The following is a 13,379-nucleotide window of genomic DNA, read 5'->3' as shown; positions in this document are numbered from 1 at the left end:
ATGGCAAGGGTATTTAAACAAAGAATGTTTTATTTATATAATTTGTAAAATTATGATATAATCCGAGTTTGTATTCAGCGGCACGTAAGTATACATGTATATCATGTAAGCACATGTACATCAAATATCGAAGAACAGTCTTCACGTTAAATTGAAATTATTAACAATTGTTACAGTTATATTTTGTAGAATGCTATGATTTTTCCAGACCTCATAAAATTTTGATTCTGTAAAGTTCTTAAGGTCAGACGCGACCTATCTTCCATTTTTTCCTATTTCCACAACTGATTTGAAGATCTCCACTAAGTAATTCCATAAGTATGTTTTCATGTTATATGATACTTTTTTAAGTTAAGATAGAAAGTGTATGACTTTATTTATGCATTTTGCATGCTATTTTATGGAAAATTCTAACTATTCTAGCTCCTAAAATAGTCTGGTACCCTAGTGTTATGTACCCTGAATTTTTGGGAAGTAACAGGTTTGAATGTTAATAAATAAGGAATTATATATCAAGGAAAATTATATAAAATTGATTTCGTGTCAAGTCTCGTGTTTCATTAAAAGAGCATTAAAAGCAAGTAAATATGAGGTATATGGGCAAAGATATATGACATTCAAAGCAATGCGTTCTGTGTATTAAAATTAAAATTTTCACAGAGAATCGATTCCCATAAACGCCTATTACCATTGTAACTTAACTGTATAAGTCCTCTATTTATTTCTTCCGTATTTCCAGGAAACATGCAGGCACGTAGCATCAGGGGGGGCCAGGGGGGGCCTGGCCCCCCCACTTTTTCTCGCAGCAACACATTTTTTTAAAATTTACACATAAAAAAATGAATTATAATGGAGTTGGCCCCCCCATTTTTTTGGAAGTTAGTAAAAAATTGATATGAAAATAAGGAAATGAGTAGTAAAATTTAAGTTACCCCCCCCCCCCCCCCCCACGGATTAGGAATTTCATGATTTGGAGGGGAAAAAAATTTTTGTAGGGAAGAATTTTTTATGGAAGTATAGTTGAGTGCCCCCCCCCCCCCCCCCCCACGGATTAGGATTTTGAAGATTTTGGGAAACTTTAAGTTTTTTTTGTTTTTGTTTTTTTTTGCTTGTCAAGATTTTTTGGATGGGTCTGGCCCCCCCACTTTCAAAAACGATGCTACGTGCCTGACATGGCTTCCAGCAGTGCGCAGGAGCGCGGGAAAAACAACACATATTATATATATATATATATATATATATATATATATATATATATATATATATATATATATATATATGTGTGTGTGTGTGTGTGTGTGTGTGTGTGTGTGTGTTGGTTTCACCGATGCTCCGAGGACGCGAGTGTATAAAAACACCTTTACTCCGAGGACGTAAATTTCTCCCGAGGACTTTTTTCGGGTCCTCGGAAAGATTCTGTCCCAATCAACTCAAAATGACGAAATATATCATGTGGTGAAATTTGGTGAAAGTCCTCAGAAGGTCGGTAAAATGTGAATGTGCGTTTCCCGGTCACACAGTTTTATCGGACGCCATAACACACACTTGTTGTTTTCGATGCGCGCGCATCTTGGCGGCGGAAGTGATGATCAATCAAGATCTCTGGAGGTCGTAGTAAGTATTTACAATATTTTATTAAATACAGATTGTTTTATCAATGGTTTAAGAAGCGAAAGTGATAATTAACAATAGTTAGAATATTCTTATACATGTTTAGTTGTAATTCAAACGCGAAGGTGTTAAGGAAGCATATGGAATCTGAGTTACATGTAATTCCGTGAAATCACAAATCTTAGTAATTATGTACATATTCAAATATCTAAGCAACGAAACGGAGATCAAAAACAAATAAAAAATACTGAAGACAATTTTTTTCCAGAAAATAGTTTGTATTACGTAGATTTACACATTGATGACGTCATAACTAAAAGTTGAATGTCTTGTGAATTTGATCGGAAAACATATTCAAAATATAGCTAATCTAAGAACTCTAATAAAGTATTGTGGTGTGATTTATTGAGAATTGAACATAAGAATACTTGGGGAGATGTTAGTTTTATCAATCATTCGCTAAAAGGTATGTAAATTTGCTTTTATTTCTCGGCCAGGCTTTCCTCTGTCGTTGTTTACGATATAAAAATCCGACTAGAACAACACTACCCCGTATATATTGAACTTGAAATTTTATACGTATCGTTAGTTTGATCAATGCTTAAATTGAAAATAGCTGCTAGAATCCCATGTTGTGTGTTGTTTTGATGCAATTTGCCGTTTTCCGTGCAAACTATAAAAAAGTTGGGAAGGTTTTTCGAGAACCGGATAATTAACTTTTTAATAAGGAAGAACATAGAATTCTAGCAGGGGTTTTGATTAAACTAAGATGTTTTGCTTTCACTTGTTATGTTTATTTTATTTTTAATACCGCGGGGTAGTGTTGTTCTATCTCATTTTATGTTAAGGAATATACGTAAGCTATTTATAGTTGTCACGTGATAATGCACCAATGTGGCAGTTATGTACAACCCGATTTTATTGCACTGACATCTATTATAAGGATAATACTAAGTGTTTGATCTTATTTAAAATACTTATTAAATTTCACGATTTTGAATATAACAGTCAAAATAAGACGCTAAATTGCCCATATGCTTCCTTAACACCCCTGCGAACGTAAACAAATCCAAATGAAATGTTTTGAAACCTACATGTATACTCTCTATGATTATATTGATCTATAGTTTCATTGTGCTTAGTCTATCGTTTAAAATCTTTTTATCCAGTTCAAATTCTTTATTCGATTAGATTAGTATATACCATACAAAGTATTTCTTTATTTTTTTAATTACAAAACACTAATTCCATAATTTCAGTTACAAAACGAGAGAAAATGTGCTGTTTGAAGGGCATGGTCATTACATTAGCCAAATATTTTCATATTTTGATGTTTAGAATACTTCTTTGAGGAGTTTTCATAGCCAGCAAAAAATTGATTCATTCGTCGGATTATAAAGTGATAGAGAGCTCACAAATCTTAGTTATATAAACATATATCAAGCCATGATTTCGGTTACATATTAAACGCCGAGTTCAAAATGTAATTATTTTTTAAACAAATTCTAATGTATCAAACCCTGATAACTGTTAATTTGTGTTAAAACGAAACAGCAAAGATAAAACAGAGTTAGAAACAGAATATTAACTGGATTATTTAACAAAAGTTCTGACATCTACCCTCCTGCCCCCCCCCCCCCCCCTGAATAAATAAATAATAAAACACTATCATACTGTGACTGATATTATACCAGAAAAGAATATACAAACATGTTCATTTATTTTAATATCATAAATAATTAATATAAAGGCATTAATATTTATTTGTTTTCAGAAACTATAGAATTTATCAATTATAGTGAAAAACGCGTGCTTTTTTAAACTTTAGTTAGTATCATGAATTCTAACGCATCTCAAAGAAATATTGGTCATATAGAATCCTTAAAGCTGCTTTGTCCAATTTTTTGGTTTTTACAGTATCAAATAATTTTCCGTACAAACCAATTATCTTAGAAAGTTATGCACTTTCTCCTATTTACACCAGCAGAATCGGTCTCCTTTCAAAGTTAGAAATATTCAAAGTAAAAAAAATAATTTCTTTTTGGGCAAATGAAAACACAAACCAAAATGCATCATGGGGATGTTTAGAAAACGGAACCGTTTAATTTACTAATTTCACAAACTAATTTCACAATATTTTTTAATACATGTAGATATATTTATATTCATTTATTTATTTAAAATTTAGCCTATTGTAGTTGTAAACTGTGGCTATCATTCATGTGCGTCGCGGATCTACAGTGAATCAGGGGTCCCCTCTCTACCTCTGGAAATTTCTTCATTTTAATTGAATTTTACTCTTTTACTCCCACTGCACAAAAAAAATTCTCTTACACCCCTGATTGTGGAAAAATGCGGGGTCCGTGCATGGCTCGATAGTTTGTCAGCCCGAATTTTCGCGAATCTTTTAACAAACATTCGTTTTAACATAATGCTATTAAGTAAAAGATTTACATCTATTTAAATGTCAAGATTTATATTGTGAAATAATGGCGAGTTGATTATTATATCAATCCCCATGTTTGTTTACATATCGGAAACATCCCTAGTACGAATTAATTTTTTTTTCGTCAGAAACGCCGCCACTGTCCAGCGGGAGAGAAAACTGTCAGTTGACCATAGCATCACAAGTTACAGCTTACTGTGGATTCTGGTTATTTTAAAAGTGAAAATCATGAAGAACTTTCGTGTATTATTTAGGGATGGAGGACGGGTGCCATGTTTACATTCGCAACGTAAGTAGGTCAGACTCGGTCAGATTACAATATTCAGCTGTTACACATCAGCTGTTCAAGTTCCTGCATTTTTTACTAGGGAATAACAGTTAATATAATATATTCCATGTTGAACTGTGCAAGACGAACTTCTACACATGCATGATCTATGAGTAATGTAATTGCAGGTTTTGGTAAATGTGAAATTAAGAAATACCGGTAAACAGAATGAATTTAAACATTTTCCAATCATGATTTAACTTTATCCATTAACAGGTTAGCATATCTCAACCTCAAGGCTTAATATTTTAGACCTAAATCATATTTGATAGAAGATATCTGTGTATAAAACATGATTTTTTATGCTTTGAACATGTTGAACAGCTGTTGAACATGGGTGAGGCAATTTAAACATATACTGGCGTGTGACCAGTTCTCGCCGAGTACCATTTCTCGCCAGTACATTGTGACGTCATTTTATCAACACATAAAATTATAGACGAAAAATGACGTCACAATGTACTGGCGAGAAATGGTACTCGACGAGAACTTGTCGCACGCCAGTACTTGTTTTAAAATACTGTCAGATTTTCCTTCTTGGCAAGAGTCAATGATTAATTATGTCAGCTGCTCACTAGACTCAGTCGGCTGGTCACTTAAAGGCCGAACATTTTACAAACGCTCCCTTTTTTACCTGTACAAACTTCAAAATAATGCCGCTTGTCAATCAAGTTTGAAGCAATCGCACCCATGAAGTTTGATTGCAGTGATCGTCTGAGCGTGATCTGGCCAGGTCCAGGTCCGTGGATTTCTGTTTACTAGCAATTTAAGTCATCTTTGATATCTTCCATCACATATTAATTTTTTACATTTATAACTGGTATTATCATTGTTTTAAAAAAAATAATTATTCAGTAATTGAATGAAAATACAAAATTTATATTTGAATCATGTTGAATGTATATTACCTAATAAATCCCACAAAGATGAATGAGCAGCCCAAAACATATAAAGTTTCTTTTTTAAAACAAACTTATGAGCTATTAAAGCTGTATTTACTGGTAACACACTCAACTGGTCACTCGAGTATCCAATGCAGAAAAAATGAAATTCCAATATCATTTGTTTAATTAAAGAAAGTAAACATATTCTAAAGCAACATTGTCTAATGATGTTGTCCATACTTAACACTTCTGACATATATACATTTATATACCTATATAGCATTCCTTATTTCAACCTTTTTATATAAAATCTTGTTTCATTGGTAACAAATAAATTGGCGAACTAATTGTACCTAGCTGAAAGGTTTATATGATACAACTGTAACTAAAGATTTTTATAATGGCAAATGACTTGATCCCTATAAAATGATAAATGAACATTATATAGAGCCTGTTTGGGAGGGTAGCAGCAGAGAGAGAGAGAAGAGAGAGATATTTAAATTATCTTAGTCAATGACCCAATTGTTATTATTAGTCAGCCCGCGGGCTGACTAATTAAGTTAGGATGAAACTTCAATTGCGCTTGCGTAAATTGGTATTCTGGGAAGGAATTATATAGACAGTTCGTGTTAGAGAAATTCGAAGAAGTTATGAAACTGGTCAGTTTCTAGGTCAAATTGCGCATCGGAAGACTGCCAATGGGAATTGTCTGCAGCCACAGTCCAGACTCTGTCTACCGTATATCTTCCCGACCTCTTAGTGAGATTGGAAAGTAAATATATTGGAAGTGGTTTGCGACGAGACCATGAAATTCATAGAGCTATGTTTGCAATGTGACAACTTTAAGCATTAAGTAGGTGCGCAGTCATACATTGCATTTTCACCACTACACGCTTATCTCCTCACCTACATGTACAGCCATATAAAAATAAAGGTGCAAACTAAAAGTGAACCCGCATATTATTATTGTTCTGGAAACTATTTATCTTAATTGTATTTTAATAGATTGTGTATTCTCTTTGGACCTAAAAAATAAAAATTCCGCTGGCTGACTTTCTTAGCTATTTAAAAAGGTAACCTTATTTCAGGATTAAATTATCCAATTTATACGCGGGGATGTTAAGGAAGCATATGGAATCTGAGATACATGTAATTCCGTGAAATCACAAATCTTAGTTATTATGTACATATTTAAATATCGAAGCAACTAAACGTAGATCAAAAACAAATAAAAAATACTGAAGACAATTTTTTTCAGAAATTAGTTTGTATTACGTAGATTTACACATTGATGACGTCATGACTAAAAGTTGAATGTCGTGTGAATTTGATCGGAAAGCATTGTAAACATATTCAAAATATAACTAATCTAAGAACTCTAATAAAGTATTGTGGTGTGATTTATTGAGAATGGAACATAAGAATACTGGGGGAGATGTTAGTTTTATCAATCATTCGCTAAAAGGTATGTAAATTTGCTTTTATTTCTCGGCCAGGCTTTCCTCTGTCGTTGTTTACGATATAAAAATCCGACTAGAACAACACTACCCCGTATATATTGAACTTGAAATTTTATACGTATCGTTAGTTTGATCAATGCTTAAATTGAAAAGTGCTGCTAGAATCCCATGTTGTGTGTTGTTTTGATGCAATTTGCCGTTTTCCGTGCAAACTATATAAAAGTTGGGAAGGTTTTACGAGAACCGGATAAATAACTTTTTCATAAGGAAAAAGACAGGATTCTAGCAGTGGTTTTGATTAAACTGAGATATTTTGCTTTCACTTGGTATGTTTATTTTATTTTTGAAACCGCGGGGTAGTGTTGTTCTATCTCATTTTATGTTAAGGAATATACGTAAGCTATTTATAGTTGTCACGTGATAATGCACCAATGTGGCAGCTATGTACTACCCGATTTTATTGCACTGACATCTATTTTAAATGATAATACTAAGTTTTTTATCTTATTCAAAATAATTATTTAATTTCACGATTTTGAATATAACAGTCAAAATAAGACGCTAAATTGCCCATATGCTTCCTTAACACCCCTGCGTACTACTGATAGTCATAAAGGTCTTTAAATTCTATTTGTTATTATAAAAATTCCATAGTTATAACTAGCATTTGGTATTTTCATTTTTCTGTGTTACTCATTTTTCATCTAACACTGTATTTTGTGCAGATATTGTAAAGGAATCATTAAAATAAATATAAAATGATTACAAAAAAGGTACGTAATTATATAAGACGTTCATGTGATTTAAACAGTATATCATGTCCGATATCAAATCAGATGATCTCAGTTTGGATGCTATTTCTAAACAATTAAATGTTTTCTTTGGTGCTGAGTCATGTGGATACAATACCCGCAACGTTATTTTTTACAAGATTAACAGACGGATAGTATTCACGCATAATAGATTCTGAATAGGATTATAACGCACGGTAGAACAGTATATACTCGCATGATACGATTGGATTGATTCATGATAGGAAAAGATAAAATTAATGATGTTCATAATTGCTTCAAATTCTCTTTACAATATACCTTATAATTACTGTACAGAATTTTATTTACATTTATTGAGTTGTTAATCCTAGCTGCGTCATTTATAGAATATACAAACATAACAAGTTAAAATTTATGAAGGAAAAATATGAGCTTAAATGATCAATAATTTATCAATATTGGTAACATTGTTTTCATTACCAAACACCCCAGCCAATCACCGCAAACATATCTCATCTCGACATCAAATCACATGGAAAATAGCAGGTTTATTTAAGTAAACAACCTAGTCCGATCCTCAGCAATATGTTCGATAACTCTTAATTATCCGGATTTCTTTTATTTGTACCATAAATCTGACTTTTTTTACACACAATGTTAATTAGTATTCTACTAGTGGGCTAGTATAACCATTAGTCACTCAACTAAATGCTTCATGGCGTAGTGGATCCACGGAGCACTCCCACTAATATACATGTACATGCATGTTTGGTAAAGAGTTAGAGCCACTGATGCACCAGTACGGTACTTTTTTTTTAACCTCAACTTTTTTCTTTATTTTATTATATCCATCATACTAGGCAAATTTGCAATAACTTTGTAAAATGCATGGACACCATCTAAAAATTCATTTTATTTCATTTATAAAGGTTGATAGAAAAATATCATTGTTATGATATGAAAAAAATACTTTGAGGCTGACGATCTTAGAACCTTAAAATGAAACTCTTGTTTTAAATAAGTATAAAATCGTTTATAAATACCTTCTTTTTGTAAAAAGAATGCATCAAATAACGATCGAATTGTAATACATACAAGTTAATGCTTACTGATCAGTTATACACTGCGTACGATTTAATATATTCAACCTATAGGTAAATATGTTACCTTGTTCCTAAGAACTTTGATTGCTAACATTAATCTTTCATTTCCATTGCTTAAAATGTGATTTACATGTAATATTTTATTTAATTTTAGTCTAAAGAATTTAGAAATTAGTATGATATAATGCTGGATTGTATATTGTATATTAATTGTTTGATAACTTATCGTATACGGCGCACTGAACGACTTGTAACTTCAAAGTAAAGTACTTGCATGTAAAATGGTACCAAAGGTTTAACACGATCGGATAGATGGAAAAACTGTCAGAATTGAACAATATATAAACCTGATAAGATTAACACACGATAGGATAGGATTAACGCACGATAGAAGGTTATATATACGAACAATACAGTAGGATTGATAAACTGTACAGGATAGGATAAGACAGGATAAGATTGTAAAAAAATATGTTGCAGGTACTGTGTGAAAGTTATAACACAGCCTAGCATTGCTGATAAAAAACACAACTTGCCTTAGCATGTATTTTTTTTCCTGCAACGCTAGATACCTTCATAGCCAGAATGAAGCACCAAAGAAAGCAATAAATCGTTTAGATAAAATATACCTACAGTTGAACTTCGATATCTCGAACACTGATATCTCAAATACAATTATGGATATGTCGAAGTGATTTGTAAATCACAACCACTTATTTTTTTAAGTGTGTTACCCTCGATATCTCGAATACTCGGATATCTCAAAGTTTTTAAACAGTCCCATCTAGTAAGAGATAACGAAGTGTGACTGCATTTACTTGCAATGAAAATTAAGGTAAAAAAGTTTATTGTCTCTTGAGACAGTAACTATATCCATATCCATATCCTGAGGTGAAGCCATGGGTAATAATTTCTGTCAAGGGGGACAATATTAACTCGCTATTGTCTGAATATACCGGTAGTCGGTAAATACTGTAGATATCTTGTTATACATTGTACCAAAGAAAACTTTATTTGTCAGTGATGCAGATTTTCTTGATGGTAAACAAATTAGAGTCAATCATCAGACTTTGAATTTAACATAGCAACTGGGTTTACAACAGAGGTGTTCGGAGATTAAAAATGAGGGAAATCAAATGCTGCCAATGAATGGTTTCTATGACTTTTCACAATGGGCAGATAGCAAAGAAACTATTTTACAGTTATTGAGTAGCATATGTTTATTCTTGTGATGCATGACACATGAATATATAAACACTTGATCCAGGGCATACTCACAGTACTGCCTATACATATTGCTTTTTGTTGGAGATCATTCATATAAAGTAATATTGTAATTTTATTATTTAGATACCGAGTATTAAAAAAAACACTTTTCAATTTATTTTTTAGGAACATAAGCAGACCAGTCTATTTGTTTTCTGGGGGATATGACGATAGGACCATATCTATAGCTGTGTGATGGGAGGTGAATTTCATCATGACCTGATGATGGAAGAAGTATAATTGACAGAGTATCATGGAATCCTCGTAACCAACCTTTTCTTGTTGATGTGGATTTTTTAAATTAAGGAAACTGACTAAAAAAATGACATGCTGAAGGATCAAGAAAATGATTCCAATAAAAGAACTAAAAAGCCATTTCACCAGTTAAAAGTGTGGATGATATTCAGACGTGTTTAAAAAGTTGAATATATATATACACAAAAATGCATTGATTAGGATGCAAATTTGATACAGATTTAAGAATCATACAGTGTCAAGATTCATCAATAGTGTGAAACAATTTATCAATAATATGGCAACATGCGACTGATATTGGATTAGACATCAACTTATGAGGTACGTATTTTATATATATATTTTAACGTGTTTAATATGCCATTTTAGTTAAATTGATCAAGGTAGCTACCGTAGCTAGCTTGCTTAATTGGTAACGTTACATTAATTTAGTAAGATTTAATCTAAAAAGTACGTAGCAAATTCATACAGGTTCATTTTTGGTACACGCAATTATTTGCAAGTTGTATATTTAAGAAGTTTCTACCCCTGATATTAGTCTAAGATTGACAAATGGGCAAAAAAATATGTAATATACTTGATGAAAAATTGATAAAAAATTATGATTTAAAAATTTTGATCACCTAATTCAGTAAATATGAACAAAAGTCACAATCTGCAGTTCACAAGCCTGCAGATACATGTACTTTAAAATGTTTAACCACTGAGCTACATTGATGCACCAGACAGGCTTGAATGCTGAATCTGAGCCATTACTAAGGTTTCAGATGCTGGATGAGGTTAAGGTTTGTAGAGTAGGTGTAAGTCTTTGGTGCAGGTGCTCTTTGATAGCCATTTCTAAGTTACTACTGGTTCTAACTTCACCAAACTTGCATGGATGGTGTGTCTTATACATGTAATACTGATGCATCTGACAGGCTTGAATGCTGAATCTGAGCCTTAGTTTTGGATGCTGGAGGAGATTAATTTTTAATAGCTGGTTAAAGTTTTTGGATCAGGTGCCCTCTGATGATTTTATCTTAGTTATTACTGCTCCTAACTTCACCAAACTTAAATCATATGGATGATGGGTCTTATGATACTGATGCACCTGACAGCCTTAAATGCTGAATCTGAGCCATATATATAGGTTTCAGATGCAGGATGAGGTTTAGTTTTTGGAACAGATCACATGTTTTATAGATAATAGCTTGCATAGTTGATTTAACTATTGATATAAATGTATCGCAGAGGAAGCAGCCTTATCTCTATTATCAAGGATGCTGAAAAATATATCTTTGTAATTATTACTGGTCCTAACTTCACCAAATTTGTATCGATGATGTGTCTTATGATGCTGATCCACCTGACAGGTTTGAATGCTGAATCTGAGCCATATGTTTTAGATGTGAGATGAAGTTTATTTTTTGGAACAGGTCACATGTTTTAGTTATAGATACATGTTATAGCTTGCATAGTTGATTTAGCTATAATATAAATGAATCACAGAGGTAACTTCAGAGCCTGATCTCCATTATCAAAGATGCTTTAAAAAGCTCTTACCTCGCTCAAACTGCTTGATGGATGTGTTTTCTGTTAAATGATATAGCATGATTCCTATGATATAGTATTGTATGATATGATACACTATTGTTTTATATGATACAATATTATATTATTTATTATATTGTAAAAAGTAATATGATACAATATGATATTGTATATATCATGATATCATACAATATTGTATCAAATTATACATAAAGCTAGTATTGTGTATCAAATATGATACAATTACATACATGTACAATATAATACCATTCTATATTCTTTCTTTTATATTGTTCTTAATTTGATTCTAGAACTGATATTTTGTATACTGGTAAAAACTTGTATCGGAAAATTTTTTTAGTCGGTTAATATTTCAAAATAAACCTTGTATCTAGTGGTATTTTCAAATATATACCGTTGATTCCTTATTAGTGCAAACCCCTCTTATTTTATGCGAGTACTTACATGTAATTCCATGATCTTGCAGTTGTGTATTTAATAGCTAGTGCAAAATAACTTCTATCCTAATTTCTTATAGTTCAAAACTCTCAGAAAATAATAGTGAGGTTTTAAAATCCGCTTTGGGTGCTCTCGTGTCATTTTACGCGAATATCAATTCCTTGTGTTTAATTACATGTAGGAATCTACAGTAAATTGATTAAAAAGATAACATCTGTCAGGTTTCCTACTTTGTGTTAGTTTCCGAATCCCTGAATTTATAATCTCACCATCTACAATTCTGCTGTTTGGGATACAACTACATGTATGTATACGTGCATACATCGATCTTACATGTATTTACATATAATTACATGTAAGAAAATGTGTCAATTATACTCAATGTTTAGCCAATCTCAAAATTACACTGAAAACCTGAGTTCAGTTGCATGTACAAATGTTAAATACTCTTCTTCTTTGTTTACCCCTACAAGGCCTTTTATTTGTACATTGACTAAAACTAGAATTTTATTTTTTAATAGTTACATGTATTTGTTACTAGTTATTGTTTTAAAGTTGATGTAAAAATATTATGTTTAAATGTTTGTAATATTTCTTTTTAGGAAATCTCAAGAAAAGAGTTGGACATAATACCAAAGATAAGAATGGAATACAAATGGAAAAGAATCACCATGGCCCATACTAGATGCAACTTGAAGTTGAACACTTTCGTGCAATTTATAATAACTGCATGCTTGATAAATTGGAATGATAAGTTTTCAGTCCATACATATAACTTAATTTAATTTTGGGAAATTTTATCGAAGCTGAATTTAAAATTGCATGTGAATGTTTATTTTTGTATGTAGTCAGTACATATTATATTGTGGAATCATCGTGGTTGTGGGGGACCAATGTTCATGGCTTTCGTGAGTAACCCTTGCACACAAATTTACATCCCCTTGAATGTATACACAAGCAAATATTTAGTATTTATTGCTGAAGAAATTACCTCCCCATGAACTAGGAACAGTTTGGTAACCAAAGGACATTGCCCCCACAAAAAAAAATGATTCCACAGTACTACATGTACATAGAAATTATCATAATTAATTTAGCTTCTGAAAATGAACATGTCTGAAATATATTTATTTGAAATCATTTAAATTTTGTTTAAGAATGAATTTGTTACAGAGAATAAAAGCATGTAATTTAATAACAAGGTTCATTTTCATTGTATATTGGGCCACTTTTTTATTAGTTGTTTTTCAAGAACGACTGACCA

At 31.9% G+C, this 13,379-nt stretch overlaps 1 long non-coding RNA gene across 1 annotated transcript; it reads left to right on the top strand.

Annotated features, from left to right (window-relative positions):
• Nucleotides 1-1,599: 1,599 nt before the first annotated feature.
• On the top strand, nucleotides 1,600-13,101 carry LOC136274857 (uncharacterized). The gene is made up of 4 exons (XR_010713291.1): nucleotides 1,600-1,614; nucleotides 4,186-4,346; nucleotides 9,998-10,447; nucleotides 12,718-13,101. It is a non-coding gene; the product is annotated as an uncharacterized lncRNA (long non-coding RNA).
• Nucleotides 13,102-13,379: the final 278 nt, after the last annotated feature.

This window comes from Magallana gigas, chromosome 4, assembly GCF_963853765.1.
Source record: "Magallana gigas chromosome 4, xbMagGiga1.1, whole genome shotgun sequence".
Taxonomy (NCBI): domain Eukaryota; kingdom Metazoa; phylum Mollusca; class Bivalvia; order Ostreida; family Ostreidae; genus Magallana; species Magallana gigas.
This window is presented reverse-complemented; position numbering and strand designations above follow the sequence as displayed.